The sequence below is a fragment of the Sceloporus undulatus genome, chromosome 5, assembly GCF_019175285.1.
Source record: "Sceloporus undulatus isolate JIND9_A2432 ecotype Alabama chromosome 5, SceUnd_v1.1, whole genome shotgun sequence".
In the NCBI taxonomy this organism is placed as follows: Eukaryota; Metazoa; Chordata; class Lepidosauria; order Squamata; family Phrynosomatidae; genus Sceloporus; species Sceloporus undulatus.
This window is the reverse complement of record NC_056526.1, coordinates 23,293,412-23,309,358: the sequence shown is the minus strand read 5'-3', so window position 1 is coordinate 23,309,358 and position 15,947 is coordinate 23,293,412. Positions and strand designations below refer to the sequence as shown.

Below are 15,947 nucleotides of genomic sequence, written 5' to 3'. Positions count from 1 at the left end.
ATTAAATAAAGACTTTCTATTATTTTTGGTCTGGGCTGCCAGGATGGAGATGGGGGGACGGGGGACAGAGAACCTTTCAATACAGAATTGGTTAAACAGAATATGGACCATAGATTTATCTGAAAAATTAACATATAAAGTAAGATTAGGGAGAGGAGAAATAAAAGAACATTTATTCAAAGCCACATGGAAAGCATTTATCACTTACATGTGTCAAAGTAATAGTATATTCAAACCACCTTTGAATCAGGTGAAATTTTGGATAAATGTCTAGTGGAAGATATAATTAACATCAATGAAAATGGATAATTTAATAGAGGTAATTTTTAAAGTAATAAGATTGACAGTGAAATGCTTTGTACAAGCATATGATGAGGTGAAGAAAAGGATGGGGTCAAAGGAAGCTTTTAGACTATGACGTTGTATTATATTGTATATATTGTAAAAAAAATTAAAAAATATATAAATAAAAGCAATGCTTGTTTAATAAATAGTTCCTTATGAATAATTGCCACAACTACATCTTCATTTTGGGGAGAAAGGGGATAAATTCTGAATTTCACCATGATACATTTGAATCTTAGTCTTATCTTTAGGAATATATATCACTCTGACAATAGGAGTCAGGGGTGGTGTGGAAATGACTTTATTTGTATAACCTCTGTAAAAAGTCTTTACCTTGGTGCTATCAATGCTGAGATAAGATGGATCTAGTGGTATTTGGCCTGTCTTAAATGATAGTTAATAATACACCAAACCAATATTGTTCTAATTTAAGATCGGCTTTTCAACCTATTTAGAATCCAATTCCTGTGCATGAATGACAGCCTTAAACAAGAATTTCAGATCTAATCTGGAGAGGGAAAGGGCTATAAAATAAGACATATTTTTTCAACAAGGAAGTGATACAGAATACAAAGTATCTCAAGTAACAGTATGTGAATAAAGATAATGATTATAATTAAGAACAGAAGCTTAACTCTTAACAACACAATCTTATACAGGTCTTTTCAGAAGAAGGCCCAGCTAAAGTCAATGGAGATTACTTCCAGGTAAGTTTTTTATAGGAATGGAACCTAACAAACAGAAGGTATGTATTAAGCAATAATAATAATTTATAACAGTATCAGAAGTAGAGATGAAGTTTTAAATTTCATTTAGAGTTTGGGAAATCCACTATGATCAATCCTCAAATAGTAGGAAGTTCCAAGGGCAGCAATAACTGTGTTTGGCTTCTTCCAGAGGAAGAATTAGTAAGCATTATTGGCATTGTGTGATATTCAGTTTATATTTCCAGATATAAAAGGAAGGCACTAGAAGAATTCACAGTTTTCAGGAGTGGGCAGAGAATGATGAGTGTTTGCTGGAGAGAGGTTTAGGGAGAAGGAGAATGGAACAGAATATCATGCGAAAGGGCATTGCTGACAGGCTTGATCACTGGACAAGAGTTTCTCATTGCAAAGGTTTGTTTCAGGTCCCTCTCTAATTTGTAAAACAGCAAAAGAAACTACTTCATCTATGTATCTCCATTTCACAGTTTTGAGAGGCATCTCCTTTCTGTTTGCTTGACTGTTGTGTTGTTTTCAGCAGTTGCACTGTTTGCAATGTTGTTCTTAATACTGTACTGTGTATTTTACAGTTTACTGTCTTGATAATTAGAGATGGAAAGAAGGCGGGATATTACCATAGCAAATTAATGGCAACAAATGTTACAATCACATCATGATATTGTCCCTTAATGTATCTTTCTGTCCCTCAGTTTATCCAGCTGTTCTAGTGGCATTTTTTGAGTTGTACAAATTTAAGTATTGCCTGATAAACTAAGAAGAATCAGTGTGGAGCTCCCTGTTTACTCTCTGAGCTTTGCAGTGAGTAACTAAGTAACACTGCAGAAATAATCCAGTTTGAGACTGCTTTAACTGTCTTGGTCCAGTGCTAAGGAATCCTGGCAATTGTCATTTATTGTGGCACCGGAGCTCTCTGACAGAGAAGGCTAAATCTCTCTACAGTTCCCAGAATTCCCTAGCACTGAGCCAGGGCAGTTAAAGCAGTCTCAAACTGGATTACTCCTGCAGTGTGTTTTGAACCTAAATGTCTTCTGAAACCACAAAGCCTCCCCAGAACCAGTGTTGATGGCTAGCTCCATTTTCTTCAGAACACACCTTGTAAGAGAGGTTTTCACAAAGACTTCCCCTGTCCCATGGGTATCATTCAAAACATTTCCTCTCTCTCTGTTTAATAGAATATATCTTGCACTTGCTAGCGGAAAATGCAGCCCTTGCATTGGGGTTCTTTAATTTACTAAGGAGATAAACGTCAGGCCATTATCTGGAAATTAATTGCCAACTCTTGTCCTTGGCATTTAAGTGATTCTCTATAAACTTTAGGGACTCATGTCAGCAGATATCTCACAGCTAGACCACCTGGGGGAAATGTTTATTTCGTTTGTCAGATCAAGATGATTTTGCTGAATTTTAATTACATCTGTGCTGTAGCTGCCTGAATGCCCATCTATCTACAAAAATTAATTATAACAGGGAAATAATATTATGTCTACTCTCCAACATCTAACTTTGTGTTGCATATATTTTTATATCCATACAGCTTGGGAAGCAATACACATTCAAAGGATTCATGGTTTCTAGTGGAAAAAAATACTCTGTGAGAGACTTCACACAATCACATCACAGCTTTTTAAACTGAGATGTGGATGTTCCTTTGGGGTCCTTCCCACTAGTCTAAAACCCGTGTCATGATTCGACATAACTTCTTATTGTTCCCACTTAAGCCTGAATTAGACACGCATTACTCCGGAATCATTCCCACAGTAATTCGATTCTGATTTGATTTTTCCTGTAAAAATCTAATTATACGTGTTTAACTTGGGTTTAAAAAATACTAGGTTATACCTCGGGTTATTTTTGAACCCAGGATAGGATTTGCTGTAATTGTATGGGAACGCATTGGTAGCAAATTCGGGATTCCGGCGAAGGGAGGAGCAACAGCCGAGGGGTTGGTTTGTGGGTGTAACCTTGTTCATTTTCGCCTTCGCCATTGCCATTTTTTTTCTTGCATTCTTCCTCCAGAGCCTTCGCAAAGCAGGTAATTAGCCCATAGTTTTTCTAAAAATATATATTTATAAGCACATATGCGTATATATTGTCTTATAAGTGAATATTCGGCTGATCAAGCATATGTGGGTAAGCGCATAAGTGCTACTGATTGGCTAATTTTAAAAAACCCGCCAAAATAGGAGGGAAGGTAAAAACGGACAAGAAATGGGAACAACTGCTAGGATAAATCGAATACAAATAATCCACAATATAATGACGGCATGATGATGTTACGATGATTGACAGCTAATGGGAACGAATAGAAATTCAAATCCGGGTTTAAATAAATCGATGTAAATTATATGGGAATGAAATAGGGGTACTTTAACGCAGAATATTTACCGTCAACAACACAAATGGGAACAATAGGAAAAAATCGAATTGAAAATCACATCACTTTAAATCACTGCATTTATGACTCGCTGCATTTTAAATCGCTTTAAACACTAAGTGGGAACACTCTCTTTGTCTAGTATATGCTTGTGTCTCTGGCTACTTTCACTTGCACATCTGAACAGGTCATGAATAAACAAGGAAATCAGAACCTATAGAAACCAGTACAGTAGAAGCCAGGATATAGAGCAACCTCAGATCATGGTTTGTTCCAGAAGTAGTTATAGTTCCTCAGTTTGGCTGAAACAAGAAACTAGGATTAACTAAAGATGCCTGGCTTGTTGCTTCACTCTCTTTCCTTGGATGGTGTGCCTGTCAGGAGCATTTCCCTTGGGCTTATAAAGAATAGGGATCACTGACATCATTTAAGAAAATATATAGAATTCCAAGGAAGAGCCAGAGTGTTAGAAAGTTGACTGATATGTGGGAGATCCAGGTTCCAGACCTCAGCAAACCATGAAATTCAGTGGGTGATCTTGGGCCCAGGTAGTTCATTCTCTAATGTAATTCACCATCTCTCGGACTGCTGTATGCCACAGGAAGTGAATGGAGTATATATACTATGGTTGGGAGGAAGTGATTTACATGTTAATTTGTGCGTTGGTCTGTTTTTGAATGGCAAGGCCTCAGGGTGGGAAGATATGTGGGATATGTGTCTATTTAACACATGCAAATGGACATCATCCAAGTCAGGCTCAGGGGTTTCCCCACAGACAATGGATTGCTAATTAAATAGACACACACATCCTCCTGCATAACCTCCCACCCAGAGGACTTGTCATTCAACAACAGACCAACACATAGATTAACATGTAAATTACTTCTTCCCAACCAAGGATCATACAGTATATATACTCCGCTCACTTCCATGCCACCAACTTCTAAAGATGCCAGTCACAGATGCAGGTGAAATGTCAGGAACAAAATTCTTCCAGAACATAGCCACATAGCCTGAAAAACCCACAAAAAACTATGGATGCCAGCCATGAAAGCCTTTGACGTCACAATGGCCCCATACAGACAGGCCAAAATAAAGCTGCTTCGAGACACTTTGGAGGTATGCTATTTAAATAATGCATGCATGCTAAGAGCCTGGAAGCCATGCTCCAGTCCTTAGGACTGAAGTGTGGCTTTGGCACGGCTTCTGGGCTCTTAAGACGCATGCATCATTTAAACAGCATACCTCCAAAGTGACCTGAAGCAGCTTTATTTTGGCTTGTCTGTATGGGCCCAAAATCAAGATGCTTACAGTGGTTTGAAGGTGTATTTGGGTGGGAGTTAGTGTGGTAGGAGGGCTTTCCTAATGGGTTGCCCACAGTCCTTATGAGAGGAATTCAAGGCTTAGGGTTGAGACAACATCTTCATCAGTATGGCTAATCACCTTTTTGCTGCAATATCAGAAATGTAGTGGACCCTGGCCTGGCAGCATTGAATTAGTAGGACTTTCTGATTTGTAGAGATGATGATGTGACTTCTCACCAGCTTCTCTATTTCTGTGGAGAATAGCTACAATCCTCACATTTGCTGGGGGATGCATATATATATATATATATATATATATATATATATATATATATATATATTCTAACAACAAGATACTGTGGTAAGCTAGCAGTGTTATAATACACAGTGTTTGATGGTGGCTTGATTCTGAATGAGCAATTAAGACTTATTAGTTTGACATGAGACCTTCTTCTGAGGGAAGATAAATATTGTTAGAAATAATTTGTCAATTCAGAGTTAAAATGTGTTCTCCCTAGTGTTAGGAAAGAGACTCAGTTTTTGTCCTCTCTTTGGAGATATCACTATGGCAGTTGTCAGGATTCAGTATGATGGGCTGGTAGAACGTGTTGGCAGTAAATTTTTAAGATGTAGCAAATGGCAATGCTTTATGAAGAATAAAAGACCTGGATCATTGCCTTCCTAGGAGTTAGAAGAGGAATGAATTTCCACCACCCATTGGTCAGCTGAAATAAGTTTTCCTGCCCATGGGGTTTTCACCACCCATTTTTGCTATAGCAGTTATTTGCATGCATGGAGTCTCCTGGCCTTCTCTAATAGGATCCTAAATGAAATATTTGTCCTTGATTCTTCTTTAACCTCCAGTGCTACTCACCAGTTAAGGATTCATTTCAGCAGGGGCTGCAGATGTCATTTTATTCATCTGTTCAGAAATGGTGATGGTTAACATCCTCCTAGCCCTCTGCCAATTGCTTCTTTTGGCTTACACTCATTTTAATCTTTGATTGAGAACCTTGAAACTCAAACCTTGGAGCCTGTTTCCCTTTGCACTTGTACAATAACTTCATTTTTTCACATCATTTCTCCCTTTCCTTTACAGCTGCCTAGTTCACACGAAGAAGTCATCTTTCTGTGCTGTGTTTACTGTCTACTTCAGTATATGGAATGTAAAGTCATTTAATTGAACCAGCCCTGGAAGCAAGCATCATATATTTGTCCGACTCATGACTTCTCAATTCAATATTCAGTTCACAGTCATAAAAAAGTGAGTATAAGGGATGTAAACTTGTAATTTTGGTTCAAGGTTTCTACTTTCTAGCACTCCATTATAGATTATTTGACTTGGAACCAGATGTAGCTAGTCCCCCTAAACATTAGAAGTCACCCCTTGAAGTGATACTTACATTCTTTTGCAATTAAGATGAGCAGCTAATGCTTGCAGTATGAAATATTGTCTCAAAATATCTTAAAATGCTTACACCAGTTCTTTGTTTACAGAAACATGAGGGCAATACTGGTATTTTCTGCAATTTTTCCCCATTCAAAAAGTGTAAATAACAAGGTCTCCCTTGGTTTTATTCCCTTCTCCCATTGACAAACCCACTATTTCTTGCTTCACAGCTGATCCAGAAGCAGAAATGATACCGGGTGAATTCTCCGCACCGTCACCAATCCCATGCTATAAATAATGGACGATGAATAGTGAATTGCCAACATGCATGCTGTTTGGAAGGAAGGACCCCGCAGGCTGAAATTTGTTTGCATAAACTATAAGTCAAACAATTACCCAATGACAAATGCATTCATAAAAACCCAAATAGGTGTGTTGTTCATTCACAGCAAATGCTAAACTTCTCACGTAAATTATTCAGAGAGAACAATTCAGCCATGAAATTCACTGTTGACAAATTCAAGGTATTTCTTATGGGGAACTTGGGGAAGAATAATTTGAGCTACTCATACACGTTGTTGGCTTCTAAATTAAGTATAACACTCAGAAGGGGGGGGGAGAGACTTTATCAGCAATGTTCTCCAATCCACTGAAAGCCCCTATTCACAACAGAGCACCACAGTAAACATTTTGCATACAAAATATTCAGAAGGAATACCTAAGAAAGAGAATGGCATAGTGGTTATGGGGAGAGTTCTCCAAAATATTGGGATAGAAATGTTCAAAGAATTGGTCAAAGTGAGCATAGAGTTCAGGTTGAGAACATAGGATGACTGTAGGGAGGGTTAGAAAATTAATCTTAATTATAAGATCCTGAACTGCTGCATGTGGAGTATGAAGTTCTGTAAAACTTTGTGCTTCACTTCAACAACAGCCAAACCTTGCGGAGTGCTGCTACTGATGTCAAATAGTGTCGAATGGCCTAACCCCTATCAAGCCCTCAGGGGAGTGAAGGGAATGATGGTTCAGGCGACTTGGAGGGCAAGGTAGCAACAAGATGGAGACAGTGTCATGTGGCAAATAAACCTAAAGCTTAATTATTTTCACATTTTTAAAGAGGTTTAAAAGCCACATGTGAAAGTATATTGCTTCAACTCAATATAGGGCTTACAGGAAGCAGCATGAAGTGGAGCAAGTAGGTTGATGGAAGAAAGGGTTGTAGGTCCAATTGGAAAGGTGGGAGAGAAAGCATGCTGGGGGAAATGGAGAGAAGGTAAGAGGTGCAGCAGGTGAGTGCAATAGAAGGAAAAGTGGGATGGAAGGCAGCAAAGAGAGGATGAGAGATATAAGAGATGATGTGCAAGAAGTAAGGGAGGGAAAATGAGGGAAGTGAGGTTAGGCAAGGGGAGAAGAGGCAAGATAGACTAAGAAATGTAGTGGCACTGTGCAAGGAACAAAAGAAGCAGGCATAAGTTGCAGAAGGAGGATGGGAGTTTCAAGACCCAAGGGAGGTGAGCATAGCAAAGGTACAAGGTGTGGGTTGAGGAAGGGAGAGAGATGCAGCACAAAGTAAGACAGAAAAGCATTCTGAAGGCATGTGGTAGGACAAGAAGAAGGAATGAAGAGAAGGTGAAAGTTTTGTTGGAAGGGTGCAAAGGGAAAGAGAAAGAACTACTGTATTAGGTGCAAAGTGTGAGGGAAAAGAATGTGGTTTTTTAATGCTCATCCTAATTTTCCCTTGCATTTCTCCCATGAATTAGATGAGGGTCCCTCTCAAGAGCTCCTCTCATACTTTCATGGATCTGTATCTCTTTTTGTCAGCAACAACAAAAACACCCTGGTAGGAAAAATACTATAGTGATCTGCTGAAAATCAATAGGGTGCTTGTGCAGGTAGCTTTGCTGAAAGATAGTGATGACTCAAGATCACATGGTAAATTCAATGATTGAGGCTGCTGCCACACTGCAGAATTAATGCAATTTGACATTGCTTTAAATGTCATGGCTCCATCTTATGGAATCCTGGGATTTGTAGTTTGCTGTGACATCAGAGCTCACTGACAGAGAAAGCTAAATATCTCACAAAACTACAAATCTGAGAATTTCATAGTATTGAGTCATAGCAGTTAAATTGGTGTCAAACTGTATTAATTCTAAAGTACAGATGCAACCTAAACAGAGATTTCAACTTGTGTCTCTCTGTACCAGCATTTTAAATATTGTTTTACATTTCTTCTTGCAGAAGAATAGTTGCTATTAAAAGGTATCAAGGCTGAAACATAATAGCATCAAAATGCAACTGTTGTGTTAAATTTCCACATTTATGACACACATAATAATTTATCATCATAATGTCAATAAATAATATGCATATTGACAATAATGTGCAAATTAGAGGCCCAGATTTGAGAGACAAGAACATGGCAATCCTAATGCTGTCACATACACCCACCAGAATTCTCCACTGAAGGAGGAAGGGCACCACAAGGAACTTTTGTTGTTTAAGGGCCCACTCTCAATGGGGTTTGCATCTCATCACTATCAATACAGAGATGCAGCTTGCAAATATCTAGTGCTGTTGCTTGACTTCCACTTTGTGGCCCCACCTGTTGTGGAGTCCCTGTTGCCAGTTCTCTTAAAGCATGCCAGCTGAACTCCTTCATTGGAATGACAATACATTCCATGGTGGCTGCTATTCATGCCTTGGCAAAAGACAGATAAGATTACTGCAACACTCTTGGTATGGGATTTGGAAAGTATTGGGAAGCTTTAGATGCTCTAGAACATACCAGCTGCAGTCTTGAAGCAAACTATCATCTCCTTTTAGACCCAGCCTTTGGGATCTGCATAAATAACTAATGTAGTTTCAGGCATAAGTTGTTGGTGCTAATCTTAAAAGCCATGGACAGTTTAGGCACCTGCAGTCTGAGGTAGGTCCTCTTGGGTATTTTTCCTCTTGCCCTGAGAACTTCAGTAGGCTTCCTTAATGTCTATCTTTGACAATAATAAAAATTCCTAATCACTAATGCCTCCTCTCTTTACTATCCTTACCCCTTCTCTTCCTCTCTTCCTCCCCCCTCCCCTCCCTATGCTCTTATGCATAGTAATTTCCAGGTGGTTCCTCTCTAAGTCTGTGTCTTCCATTATGCCACTGAGATATTCCTCCATTATTATCTAACTTGTTTAACATTTGTTGTTACTGTCTCTTGAAGTCATTTCCAAATTATGGCGACTCTAAGGTTACCCTGTTATGGAATTTTCTTGGCGAGTTTAGTTCAGAGGGGGTTTGCCATTGCCATCTTCTGAGGCTGAGAGAGTGTGACTCTCTCAATGTCACCCAATGGGTTTCCATGGCTGAGCAGGGATTTGAACTCTAGTCTCCAGAGTCATAGTCCAACACTCAAACCACTACACCATACCAGGCATAGTTATACTATTTGGAGAGGAAAAATACAGTGTACTTATGATTGGTTGCATTTTATGTCTGTGTGGGCGGGCCTAAAGTACGCCCTCATCATGTGCTGGGGTTGGCTGAGGACACACTGCCCATACATGCCTCACCCCTAGCAAGTGACGAGGGCATCAAAATGGTGGTGCCCTGTACACACGGGCGCCACCATTTTGATGTGATGGACACCTAGCGTCCGCGTGTCCCGGCATCATTGTGACACTGTGAGTGTGCCATTGGCACACTGTGGCATCACAATGGCACCTCAGAAAGAACCCACTTTTTGTGGGTTCTTTTTGCTGCGTGAGGGAGCCGCGCGGTTTGTCTGCTACGGCTCCCTCACACAGCAAAACAAGGTACGGATAGACCACCCTTTTTGGGCGGTCTGTAAACCGCCTATCTGTGGTAACATTAGCTTCATATAGTTTAATTGATATCTGATCATACTACCGTATTGACTTTTACTGTTGTGGTTAGCTATCCTTGAGAATCCTCTGAGTAGAAAAGAGTTGGTCCAACAGCTGATTTCTTTGAGGCTAGGAGCAAATTGCTCTTGGTGGGTTTCTATGGAATACAGGTAGAAAGTTGGGTTGCCTGGCCACTATTATAATGGAGGTGGTAACAGTGGTACTTAGAAGAGCAATGGACCAGAGCCGAAAAAGTTATTTGGGGGAGGGGGAATACTGGCTGGCTGGGGTATCCTGGGAAGTGTAGTAAAATAATATCTTTTCTAAGCTTTGTTCAAGTTTCACATGCAAACCCCTTTCAGTGCCTACATCACAACTAGGATTCCCAGATCTTTGGCCTGGACCTGATCTTGAGAGCAAAGGGGAAGCATCTCAGGGCAAGAGTATTGTCTTGCAAAATGTGTGTGTGGTTGTGTATTTCTCATTTGCCATTTTTTAAAATTTGAGTAGCATACCCTGTGCAACTGGGATTGATACTTAAGGCATCATGTTGCATGACATCACTGGAGGCTGACTATGTAATATCTCCCTTGTAATATGGGGAACATCTTTCGGTCTTAGGTTATGATCCTGAAATTTCAGGGCCTGGGATTGTCTTGATCTGCCAACTCTAGTCACAACTGGTACTGAAATAGTTAAAGCAGTATTTCCCGAGTTAGTGATGGTCCATCTAATCAGCATTATTTCTAAATAACCATGTTATTTTCCAAAGTTTGGAAAAGTTACATCTGAGGGTTACAACCCATAGACTTATTCAGAAAGAATAGATGGTGGACATGCAGACGGGGGGGGGGGGGGTCTGGAAGTCCCAAAAGCTAACTTTTCCAAGTTCACAAAATGGTGATAATGCAGATCTTGGCTCTAAAGGTTATGCACGTACAAATTCCTTGGTACTGCTGACTTAAAAATGCTGGGCCAGCCCCTGCAGTATACATATTAGATGAGCATAATTCACCCAGTCGCATCGGGGGAGCTTCTGTGATTAGCTCAAGGCCCGTCATGATCTGTCAGCAAGCAGCTACATCAATTGTAATAGTGGCACTGAGTCCACATCAGTGGGCATGGGTCTCCCTAGGACTTCATAGTTCTCTCATGTTTCATAAGGTTCATCTATGCTGTACATAAAATAAAGTTTGACACCACTTTAACTGCCATGACTCCATCTGACAAAATCCTCAAGTTTGTAGTTTTGTAAAGCACCAGTATTCTTTGGTAGAGAAAGCTAAAGACCTTGTAAAACTACAGATCCCAGGATTCCATAGGACGGAGGAACAGCACTTAAAGTGGTGTCCAACTGCATTATTTCTACATTATAGATGTACCCATAGTATGCCTCATAGGCTTAATCATGTGCTATATGGTCTCTTAAAAGCAGGATATATACATTGAAATCATATTGCTCTTTTTATTATCTTGATTTTTCCCTCAGTTGTAATATGGATCTCTCTGCTCTTAATTGAAATTCTTTCTGCTACTTTCAACATGCCTACAGATAACTTTTGCCTGAGCTGGGATTTCCAGATTCACCTCAAATTTAGCTTTAGGGAATATTCACTTGGAAACTTCAATGTCAATATGTTTAAAATATATTTATAGTCTTCACAGCACCTGGGTTCCAAGATGTTTTTTCCATGCTACGAAGTACTTACCAGTCTCTTTTTCACAAGAGACATGACTTGGGTATAATATTCATCTTTATTACCTTTTCCAAGGTTTCTGCATATGTTTGAGAAATATGTTGTTCCCTTGAAGCATAACCAGGACTTGTTTTTCAACAAACTATTCAAATCAGCCTAGTTCATGGAGCTCAGAGTTTTTAGCAGATAAATATATCACAGATGGGGTGGGGATGAAAAAAACTTTTTCAGTGACTCAAATGTATCCATACTTCATTTAAAATCTTTTCATTCTCAGACATTGTGCCACCCAATGGTACAATTTTTCCCCAACCAACTCAACCCCATGGACTGTACCTTCCTGCCAACAGTGCCCTGAAATACCTCTGTCTTGGTTAGCTAGCAAGCTAGAATCCTTCCCCAAATGGTGACTGGATAGAGTCCTTCCCAAAATTATGATAGGCCATTATTTTGAAGACTCCAACAAGAATATTGGGGGCACTGGGCAGTTCGGGGGGGGGCTATATTTGTATGGCTGTGGTATTTTGCATTCTTTGGGGGAATCTCCATGTGGTTGTGGGGGAAATGCCTCAAAATTGAACTGATTTTTAAAAAAGAAATTTGAAGGGCTTCGCTGGTCTGGTGCAGTAAAAGTGGGGTCAAGGGACCACATGCATACTCACCCATGTGATAGATACACAATTATAATAACCAACATTGCAATGGAATTATTATTTGCTGTTTGTTTGTGTCTCTCAGCTTTGTTATTGGGCTTCAGAGTTGGCATAAAAACAACGAACCCTGGAGCACAGCTCAATAACTTTACCCAAACAGTGCACAATGAGAAGCACTACTGGTTTTGTGAACAACCTGCCCTGCCAACCTAAAAAGTTTACAGGAGAAATAACATGCAAAATTGACTCTAACTGTATATGGAAGTTGCAAGAGAGCTTTATCATATATATTTTTAAAAGAAAAATTGGGGTATGGGGTACAGTGGTATTGGAAACTGCACTAAGACACTGGGGAGCAAAAAAAAAAAACCTGATTTGGGGGTGGAAGTTTTGAAGGGTCTTGAAGAAGCCTCGAGGGTGCCAAAAGCCCTCAGGATTTACATGTAGATCACAAGCTGCACTTTTGCCCCAGCTACCTTAAATGGAATGAGTAAAAGAAGAAGAGTCAAATGATCAATAGCATCTATTAATATGAGATCCTTGTCAACTTTTAAATATTCTTTCTTCTGAAATGAAGGTTAGCTCCCTGAGCAAAATGCACCCAGAAAGATTTATTTTTTACAGGCAAATATCGTCTAAGAGGGCAAACATAATAATTAGATCAAACAAACCACAGATACTCCAGATGGATGAACAAAGCCTAATGAACATGCTGGATTAAAAAGTAAAATCCCCACTGATCTTTATGAAATAAATTTCTGCTGTGTGGCTCATTTCTCTTTTTATGTTCCTAGACATGTCTGAATATATCTCAGGTGTGTCACTTGAGGAGGGTGTGTGCATACAGTTTCAAAGGAAGATTGCACTTTGCAAATCTATAGAGCTAAAGAGAAAGCATGACAAAATTCAGGTCAAGATATATCGGCCTGTTACAGACTGACAAAATAAAGCTGCTTCGGGTCTCTTTGGAGGTATGCTGTTTAAATGATGCATGCATCCTAAGAATCTGGAAGCTGCACCAAAGCTGCACTCCAGTGCTTAGGAATGGAGTGTGGCTTTGGTGTGACCTCCAGACTCTTAGGACATCATTTAAATAGCATTCCTCCAAAGAGACCTGAAGCAGCTTTATTTTGACAGTCTGTAACAGGCCATATCTATCTATCTATCTATCTATCTATCTATCTATCTATCTATCTATTTTGCTTCTATGCCACCTTTCTCCCCAAAAAGGGACTCAAGGTAGCTCACAAGATAAAACATTATTAAAACATCACAATAAACATTTTCTGCAAAATCTGTAAGCAGAGACTCCAAGGGAGTAAATCAGGCAACCAAAGTCCCTAAGAGGAAGTGAATCTCCATGATGTTTTAAAGCTAGGTCCAATAATACTCCTTATACAGTACTCGGATTTCCTATAGCAAGAGGAGTACCCTATTCTGGTTTGGTAAGCATCTGGCAGGATGAGGGACCTCAAGGTACCAGGCCAGCAGAAGGTTTTCAGTGGACTGTGATCTCTAAAGCACACAAAGGAAGATTGTAGAGGCTCAATTTCACTGTGTAGTCATTGCATATATTAATGACAGGAATAATGTAACCATCTAGAAGTTGTTAGACTGAAATCCTCAGTATTCCTTACCATTAGCTATGCTGGCTAGAGGGCTACTGTAACTGCAGTCTAAGAACATGATTGGTAGTAGAGATGGGATGAGAATTTGCTAATTTCACGAATGAGGTCAAAATCTGAGTTCCTGATACCTTCAGAAATTGGTGTGAGTTTGTTTGTTTGTTTGTTTGTTTGTTTGTTTTAGTCATGAAGTTCCTGCAGCTTTGCTAAGACTTTTTTTTCTGGCCCGAAATTACACATTGTTCATTGAAAAGAGCACAACTTTCACAGCTGATGCACACTGGATACTATTTTTCTGCAACTTTCTTTCCCTTCTTCTTCTCCTCCAGCTCCAAAATTGCACAGAAATTGTCAGCTGTGAAAAGAAGCTATAGCTGTAAAACTGGTGAGGGGGGGCAGGGGAAAGGGGAGCTGGCAGAAAGATGTTTGAGAGCTGACAGGATTTCTGTAAAAGATTGAAGGGGGGGGTAGTTGCAGAGGAAAGGAGTGAAGTTGGGATGTTTGGTAGCAAACAATCTAGTTTCTGTTTTTCCCAAAACTGCCTCCAAGCCCCAATCCTGACTAGAGGCTGTGGAAAGACATTTCTGTTTCCTACTTCCCCTTACCTAGTTTGACAGCTGAAATGTCTTTTCAAAGCCACTAGTCAGGATTTTCGTGGAAAATAGGGAGGGGAAGTTGCAGATGTTTGACAGTTGACAGTCTAGTTTCTGTTTTTCCTGCAACTTTCCTCCCCCTCCTAGCCTCGCTCTTCAATAGAAATCCTGACAAAAGGCTGTGAAAAGACATTTCATTTTCCTCCCACTCAGTTGGTTTGACAGCAGAAACATCTTTTCACAGCTTCTTGTCAGGCTCAGGGATTGGATACTGTGGGAAAACAGAAAATAGATTGTATATGACTAGCAAATATTTGCATCCTGTATATTTTTCCTATTCTCTCTCTCCCTCCCTCCCTGTTCCCCCCCCCATTTCTGTTCATCTTTCTTTCTTTCTTTCTTTCTTTCTTTTTCTTTTTCCCCTTTTATTCTTTCCCCTATTTTCTTGTGTGAATGTCACATCCCATGGGAACTGTGTGCATGGATATGGTAAAGGGAGGAGAAAAACCAGGAATCCGAGTACCAGGAGCTATTATTACTTTTATTATAAGGAAGAGTGATGGCACCATCTGCCATCTTCTGCAAACCTCCTTTATGTTTCCCTGTGATCCTAGAAGGGGCACAAATAGGAGCTGTGTTTTGCGGCTTCTGTTTGCACTGGGTTGGGGGTGTGCCATGTGGCTGCTGTGTCCCCAGCCCAGCGGTTCCAGGGGTGGAACAGAACTGCCCCTGAACAGGCTGTTTGTACAGCCTCTGAGACCCATTCCCTTATGAAATATCTGTTCCTTCTGGTAGTGAAAAGAAAAAGAACTACAGTAGGCCCTTGTTATACGCAGGGGATCCATTCCGGACCCGCCCCCCCCCCCCCCCCGCACATACCAAAATCTGTGTATGCTCAAGTTCCATTATCCCCAATGATGGCACGTATGCACACGTGCCACTGTACAGGACAAAAGTCCTTCTCCTCCCTTCCTCTCCTCTCCTCTCCTCACCTCCACCTTCCCTCCCTTCTTCCTTCCTTAATTCCCTCCCTGCCTCCTCCTCACTGTCTCTGCTGCCTCAACCTTCTTGCCACCACTGCTGCGGGAAAGGCCAGGTGGTGATGTTGGAGGCCAAGAGGCCTCCAGGCCACAACCCAGCCCTTCCACTGTGGTGGCAGTGGTGGTGGCAAGGAGGCAAAGCAGCAGCACCAGAGCCCTCCTCACCTTGGCCTGCACACTGCCACCGCCACACAAGGACCAGGTCCTGGCCTAGAGGAACACCACCACCTGGCATTTCCACAGTAGCAGCAGCAAGGTGATGGTGCTGGAGGCCTTGAAGGCCTCTGGGCTGGCATGGCTGCTCCGTCTCCTCGCCGCCACCACAGAAGGGCCGGTTGGTGATCTTA

General features: G+C 40.6%; 1 long non-coding RNA gene across 3 annotated transcripts in view; it reads left to right on the top strand.

The window, feature by feature from the left end:
• LOC121930450 overlaps positions 1-8,459 on the top strand; it is a 38,511-nt gene extending 30,052 nt beyond the window's left edge. For 2 of the 3 annotated variants that reach the window (XR_006103947.1, XR_006103945.1), the window contains 4 exons: positions 1,005-1,052; positions 1,298-1,463; positions 5,848-6,012; positions 6,369-8,459. This is a non-coding gene — a long non-coding RNA (uncharacterized LOC121930450). The remainder of the gene's footprint in view (positions 1-1,004; positions 1,053-1,297; positions 1,464-5,847; positions 6,013-6,368) is intronic. The other variant, XR_006103946.1, reaches the window with a different exon arrangement.
• Positions 8,460-15,947: the final 7,488 nt, after the last annotated feature.